The sequence below is a fragment of the Mastomys coucha genome, unplaced genomic scaffold, assembly GCF_008632895.1.
Source record: "Mastomys coucha isolate ucsf_1 unplaced genomic scaffold, UCSF_Mcou_1 pScaffold22, whole genome shotgun sequence".
Classification (NCBI taxonomy): domain Eukaryota; kingdom Metazoa; phylum Chordata; class Mammalia; order Rodentia; family Muridae; genus Mastomys; species Mastomys coucha.
The window spans coordinates 36,128,887-36,136,815 of NW_022196905.1; the positions used below are offsets into that span (position 1 = coordinate 36,128,887).

Consider the following 7,929-nt stretch of genomic DNA (forward strand, 5'->3'; position numbering starts at 1 on the left):
CACATTCTTCAAAGACAATCATAGCATTTTTAGTTCAGCAAGAAATGTTAGGTGTAGCAGCAGGCAGATGAAAGTATCCAGAGACTTGAATTTTTGAATTTGAAAATCCAGTTAAGCAGAGGGTATCAAGAGAAAACGGAAGGCACAAGGGTCAAGGGCACACCTTGTCTTTGATTCTTATTTTTACTGCCCATGTCCTTACTGAGTGTAAATAGAGACCCAGGACAGCTCTTCTCCCAGACTGTTTCTTTACAAACACTACAGTGATTAATGAGTCACAGATTTGTGTGAGAAATGAATTCGATGTCACTAAAAATCTGAAGACACTCGCTTACATTTTTACCTGTTTTTGTTTTCTTGTCGTCTTGGTCACAATCTCTGATTTTATTGCTTCACCATAATAGAAGCACCTGAGGGGCATGGACATAGGTATATTTACACAACACCCACACCCACGCACACCCACAGGTATTTAAAGGCATCCACAATCTCAGCTTTGTGCAAGCAAGAAGCATCCTTGCTGTCTTTTAGGAGTGACTCTCTCAGACATCATTCCACTCATTTACGTTATTTTGAGGGGCACTGATTTACATGCTAAGCACTTTTTCAGGCTCTGACTGTGTGATAGTTTACTCAATTTTGGTTGGACTTTTGGTGTTTTAGTGGGAGAAGATAGATGAATACCCAGCCTTCATTCACTAGCTGTTGGATTTCAGGCAAAGCATTCATAACATCTGTGTCTTATTTCCCTCATCTGTTAAATGGGAGATGTCTTCCTAAAGGTTCTCTGTCCTGCAGCCCTTGTGAGTTTACATTCTGAAACACTTGTGTACCCATGTATGAAAACAGACATGAGAAATACAGTGATTTCTACCTTGGGAGAATGCAATTTCAGATCAGTATAGCAAATATACCATCTTTGCTAAATACAAGTTGAAAGATTGAAGGTGGTCCCAGTAAAACGACTGGGGTTTTTGGAAGCTTGGATTTCTCAGCTGTAATATTTGTTGATAGTATGCCATTGATATTCTTTCTGTGGGATGTGGGGAAGCAAAGGGACCTGATATGAGCATGAGTGGAGCTCTTGTTGCCAAGTGCGCCATGGGTAATATCACCCATGCTTGTGATGCAGGAGCCTAGAGTCTTCTGGCAGCAACTCTGTGTGGCAAGATGACTTGTTTTTCAGTGAGCAGGGAAAAATTCCAGACCTGTCACAGTTCTTGATGATGTTATCATAATATTGTTGTAAGGACTGGAAGGATGGCATTGCACTTCTTAATTTGCCTGGAATTCTTCCCGTCCTCCTGAACCTACCCTATTTATCCATCCCCTTACTCTTTATTCACTGACTCTGATTTCTTCTACATCTATCACCTTATAAATGAGGTTCATCTGCACTTCCCTATTAAACAGAAGTTTTCTGGTATACCACTCAGGGCCCTGCCAGAGAAGCAGAAGCAGTACGGTGTATGTATGGAGAGATATACTGTAAGGAGTATATTATAGAATTGAGGAGACTGGCCAGACAAGTTGGAAACACATCTAGTGGCTGCTGGGAAGGGCAGGCCAGACCTCACAGGCAAAAGGCAGATGCTATGATTCACAGGTAGTTTCTTCTTCCATGGAGGTGCTGTAGCTACAGTCAGCATTCCAGTAACACCAGGTTAATGTTTGACTACATACTAGGGTGCTGTAGCTTTGAGAAGTTGACATACCAAAGGACCAGAACCCCAATGTTCCACTGTCTTATTCTTTGTTATTGTACCTATTGGCCTCTCATTATTTCTGTTAATTATTATTACAGTTGTCTTTCTCCTCTGATAATCTAGAAACTTCCTGAGGACAGAGAGTTTTGACTGTTCACCATTATATAGATGCACACCTACAATAGTGCATGACTTTAGCTATGTAAACTGAAGTAAAGTGAGCAGAAAACAGCCAGATATGTGATAGGAATAAATTAGGTGCTAGCTCTTGCTATAATAAATATGCATAGAATGTCTAGAATGTCAAAGTAAAATACTTAGGGATCTCATCACTCTTTTTTCTTGACACTTTTTTAAAGGTGCTATCTACCTCTAGTATAAATCCAGTCTCTGCAGCAAATCCCGATTGGGCTATCATGACCCCTACATTATCTCTAGCCTTATCTGTAGACTTCTTAATTCATCAGGTGTTTACACTGGATTAAATGTTCTTTGGGAGTATTCTTCCTGTGTGGGTTTTTTTTTTTTTTTCATGAATTACTGTCCTAACTGTCTGTGTTCTCACTGGCTTCACTGTATTCTTTTTTTTACACCCAGTTCAGGTGTTGATTCCTCTTCAGGGTCCTTTAATACTGGCTACCTTTCAGTGTTCTGTCTGCTCTATCCTAAAGCTTAACAGGAATTTCCATTAACATGATCTATTTCATCCATGCTTCGGTGAAACCCATGAGGACAAGATGATACCATTAATTTCTGTGTGTCTAGCATATGGGTGGTTTTGACTCAGATACATGCTTAGTAAATTTTAGCCCACAGCAAACCATTTGGTGATGACTCCCAGGTGATTCAGGATCAGCACCATTGAAAGCCAGCATCTCTCAGCATTCACCCCACAGTCCTGTCTAGGGGATAGTGGTTTTGTTTTGTTTTGTTTTGTTTTTCCAAGAACAGAAAAGGTTTATTGAAAACTATATACAGTTTGTCCCGGTCCTACAGGCAGCAGTTTGGACCCACCCCTCTCACACCTCCGGCAGTTTCTTGGTGCTTGATGGAGGAGTCCAGGGCTGAGACCAGGGTACCCACTGTGGATCTTTGCCTGTGAACTGGCAACTATAAATAGCCTGGAGGTGGTGGGCAAGGGACAGAGAATGGTCCCTAACCCGATCTAGTCATGGTCAAGAGGGGAACACTACTCTGAAACTCAGGCCCAGTGGACCTAGTGAGGCATCCAAAAGTCCTCCTCTTGCAGGAGGCCTTCCTGAACATGGGGTCAGCCAGCCTTTCCTGTTGCCCCTCCCACAAGCTTCAGAGGCTTGCCTAGGGATGCTGGGCACCTTTCCTCTCAGGACTGATTCGGGGTCCAGAGCCACTGGATCCATCCCCAAGTGATGTCGGAGAGGTCACAGCACAGGGCCAGAGCCTCAGGGGCCTCAAGGGGCAGTGTTGGGGGTCAGGGTGCTCTACTGTAGGAGTAGTCTACTTTGTTGTGCATCACCAGCCGATCATCCACAAAGTAGAAGGTGTCAGACTGTGTCTCAGATGGGTGACAAATCATCTCACTGATTATCTCCTTGGAGAGAGGCGGGGAGTCATAGATGTGCTCACAGGAGTTCTTGCTGCTGGGATGCAGAAGCCGAAGTGGAAGTCGAAGCTTTTGAGGAGCTGGTTTTGAAAGTAGTGCCTCTTGATTACGTTTTGTCTCCCAATGTGAACTCCACTGAGGCTTCCATCAGCCTTAGGCGGAGGAAGGCACATGTGAATTGGTAGCAAACAAAGTGCCCTGCATTAGGGTTCAGGTCCCGCCGGTTGATGGGAAACCGTTCTGAAACAAGGGGGCTTCTTGATTTCAAAAAGGACAGTCCCTGAGTCCATGTCCTGGATCTTGAACCCGATGAAGTCAATCTTGTAGATATTTTCCTCAGGGGGAGCGCAGGTAGCAACCCGTGATCCACTGCAGACCCAGTACATCCTCCAGCTCGATGGGCTGCTTGTCCTGCAGCAGCCCCAGGCTGGGCTCCGGGTCTGGCTCAGGCTCAACTCGACCCAGACTTCGCTTCCACACCAGGCTCAGGCGTGGATTCCACGCTCGGTTTGAGGCCCCTGGAACTGGCTCTGCCCCCCGATCAGGTCCAGTTGCCGCCCTCTTCACCTTCAGGGCCTCACTGGGCTTAGATTCTCGTCCGCCCGCCCGCTGCCACAGCCCTGAGAGAGAAATTCTAAAGCTATTACAACTCTGACTCAATTAGTCCAGCATGAGGCTCAGAAGTTAGCATATTTTAAAAGAAGTTCTCCAGCTAATCCTGAAGTGCATTAAGGGCTGAGAGATACAACTTTCAGGAGAACTTTGAGATCCTGTGATGGTTGGTAGTAATTGACAGCTTAGCGCGATTTAGAATCACCAAAGATACAGCCTTTGGGCATATCTGGGAAGGATTATATAGATTAGGTTAACTGACAGAGGAAGACCCTAAATGTGGGTGGTACCATTCTTTGGGCTGGGGAAATGGTCTGAATAAAAAAAAGAGAGCTGGGTCAGCTTGAATCGCTTTCCACTTCCCAAGAGCTGTTGTATTATAATCACTGGCCACATGCTCCCGCTGCCATGATTTCCATAGATATCATGTTTCCTCGCATTTCCTTAGAACTATCAGCTGAAATAATTCCTTTCTCTGTGAAAGGATCCTTGCCTGCTTTTGTCAGGCATCTTGTCACAGCAACAAGGAGAGTAACAAAACTACCGGCAGGGGATCAATGTGCTTGAGAGTGGCCCACCTAGGGTGCTTAAAGAAGTGGAAATTTCCTTAAGCATATCTTGTTTGTTTGTTTTCATGAAAGGCAATTTATTTTAAGATTTCATCAACTATTTAAAATAATATGTTAAATGTATTTTTTGAGAATTTCATATATGGGTGCAATTTATTTATTTTCCCTTCTAACATTCTCTGGATGCCCCTCAAACACATCTCCCTCCCAAATTCATGTTTTTTGTGGCTGCTGCTGTGTCATAGTCGTCCTTCTTCTTCTTCTTCTTCTTCTTCTTCTTCTTCTTCTTCTTCTTCTTCTTCTTCTTCTTCTTCTTCTTCTTCTTCTTCTTCTTCTTCTTCTTCTTCTCCTCCTCCTCCTCCTTTTCTTCCTCCTCCTCCTCCTCCTCTTCTTCCTCTCTTCCTCTTTCTTCTCCTCCTTCTTCTTTCCTTCTTCTTCTTCCTCCTCTTCCTTCTCTTTTTCTTCCTTCTTTCTGAGTCCAATTAGTGGTGCCAATATGCACACAGGCCTGTGACCACTCACTAGATCATGGGCCACGTACCAGGAGCCACACCCCCAAAGAAAAATTACCCTTTCACCATTACAGCTGCAAACTGCTTTGTTAATAGCTCTTCTGATAGGGTGAGGTCTTTGGAGTCTCTCTCTCTCTCATCCATGCTAGAACTCTTGCTGGTTTGATTCTAAGAGGTCTTGCTCAGATAATCACAGCTGCTGGGAGTTTACGGTGAGGCCATTCTCTTATGTTTGAAAGACAGCATTTCACATCACTCCTCTCCACCCTCCAGGATTCTGGTTGACACTCTTCTGGGATGTTCATTGACCTTTGTGGGAGGAGGTGATGTGGATGAGTCTTTGAGGAGTAAGCATTAGCAGTCATTTATTCACAGTACTTTGAACAGTTATGATTATCTGAATTAACCATCATTCACTGCATAAAAGAAGCTTCCCTGACCAAGTCTGAGAGCAGCACAGACCCATAGGTATAAATACAGACATTTAGAGGGCAGTTTGTTGCATAATTGTTTAGCAAAATAGCAACAGCATGTCCAATTTGTAAGTCCTATCATATCTCTAGCCATGAGCTTCGATGAGGTTTAGACATATCAGGTATGAATTCTCTCCTAGGAAACAGGCAGGCCTCAAGTCTCATCAGAAATGGTTGGTCACCGTCATGACAGGCATGCCATTATTAAGCCAGTGAGCACATCTCACTGGAAGGTCAGTATGGCAGCACACACAGTCTAATGCTGGATAAAAACATTGATTTTTTTTCCCCCAAGCAGCCTGCAAAACACCTTTCAGAACCATCAAAGCTAGCCGGTAGGGAGGAAGTTTCCCAGTTAGTTTGCGGTTGATTTCTCAAAGTTCAGCAACCAAAGAATGTGGTATCTTCAGCAGTAGGGACTTACCATCTAGTTATGTTGGATAATCAGTGTTTTGGAGATTCTGGGGGCCTGCCTAATATCTCATAGGGATATATCTCCTTATTATGCCTGGTGCTGAGTTTTTCTTTTGACAACGGTCTACTTGTGAAGGGCACCTCTGCTCTGCACAAGATTCTGAGATTATGTTTTTAATTATCTTCAAGTTAGTGGGCTTTACTAAGGAGTTGTTGTGAATCATTAGCCCAGTATCCCCCCCTCTTCTTTCCTATTTTGAGTATTCTAGTATCCCTTCCAATTATAGTCTTGAGTAGAGTTACAAGGCTTAAAAATGGTATTTCCATATAGGTTTCATTTTGATTAACTTTCCCCACACCTTAGTTTTCCTCATCCTCATGCTTTTTTTTATTAAACTTCCTTGCACTCAGTATTGTATCATTCTGCTTTCATTTTACCTATGTTCCAGGAATCATATTTTATTTTGATCATTGCAAACAATTTATTGTATTATCCCTGAAAGTAGGAAAGAACATGATAAATTTCTGATGAAGCTGTCTTTTTCAAATTCACCAAAAGCTTACATAATACCTTGAGGATTTTTACTAGGCCAAAATATCTTTTTTTTTTAAGTGAATTAACTGATTATGTAATAAATTAATTTACATCCCAAACACTGCTCCTTCACAGAGCCCTTCACCCCATCTTTCCTCCCCTTCTCCCACACACATCCTCTCCCAGACATGGTAGCCATAAAGCCTGAGCTGCCTGTCTGCTACATATGTACACAGAGGCCGTGTTCAAGCTCCTGTGTGTTCTTTGGTTGATGGCTCAGTCTCTGACAGCTCCCAGGGGCCCAGGTTTGTTGACTCTGTTGGTGTTCCTGAGGGCTTCCCATGCCTTTCAGGGCCTTCTCCCAACTCTTCTTTATGTGTCTCTGACCTCTGTGCAATGTTTGTATGTGGGGTCTCTGCATCTGTTTCAGTTCACTGCTGGGTAGAGTCTCTCAGAAAACAATTATTCTAGGCTCCTATCTTCAAACATAACAGGGTATCAATAATATTAGGGATTGGTACTTGCCCATGAGATGGGTTTTGGGTTGGGCTAGCAATTGGTTGGCCTTTCCTTTGGTCTCTGCTCCATCCCTGCATTTCTTTTAGACGGGACAAATTTTGAGTAGAAAGTTTTGTGGGTGGGTTGGTATCCTTATCCCTCCACTGGGGGTCCTGCCTGGCTATAGGAGGTGACCTCTTCAGGTTCTATGTCCCCACTATTAGGCATCTCAGCTAAGGTCACGTACGTTGACTCCTGGGAGCTCCCCTATCTGAAGGTCTCTGAGACTTCCTAGAGATTCCCCTTTTCCCCACATCCCCAGTAGCTGAATATTTTCATTTCATTCAAGACTCTGGGCCTGTGTACCAGGGTCTTTTCACAGAGATCTCTGGCCTGGCTTGGTGTGAGAGTTCTGGAGAAGGGAAGCAAATGTGGACAGGGTGGAGAAGTAGCTTCTGCCCGCAGCTTCTGCTGCTATAGTTGGCTTCACCTCTGTCTCTGCCTTGCCTTCCAGTTCACTCAGTTAGTTACTCTGCGCTGCCCTGCACTGAGTCAGGTCAGGCTGGGCCATCGAGAGGCCGACTAGCCAGTGAGGAGTGTGGCGCAGCTTCAGGCTGAGAACCTCTTCTCAAGTGTTACAGTTCTTAGAACAAAACGATCAGACGACAGAGTAGTTCTCACACACCTTTAATTCCCTGGATAGGATTCATATCCAGTTTTGGAAGTGATTCAGGAATTGACAGCAGGTACTTCTCATTGATTTGGACTGAGAGCTTGGGGAAAACTTATTTGCATGTAGGAAGGCTTGGTGCTGCTAACACGTGACCAATATCACTCACTGCTCCTGCGGAGGGCATAGGGGGGAGCTGTAACTGCAACAGGAACCAGGGGTCCAGGAGGCGTGGTCGAACACCTTCTGTCCCATGTAGGTGAAAATTAACACCCACCGGGTCTCCGGAGTTCCAGACCTTTTGCTTAACCGGGACCAGGTTACCTGCACAGACTATTGCCCCACAATTCTTCTGGCC

The 7,929-nt window shown here is 44.3% G+C and overlaps 1 pseudogene; it reads right to left on the minus strand.

Annotated features, from left to right (window-relative positions):
• Positions 1-3,156: 3,156 nt before the first annotated feature.
• LOC116104520 lies at positions 3,157-7,472 on the minus strand (annotated as a pseudogene).
• Positions 7,473-7,929: the final 457 nt, after the last annotated feature.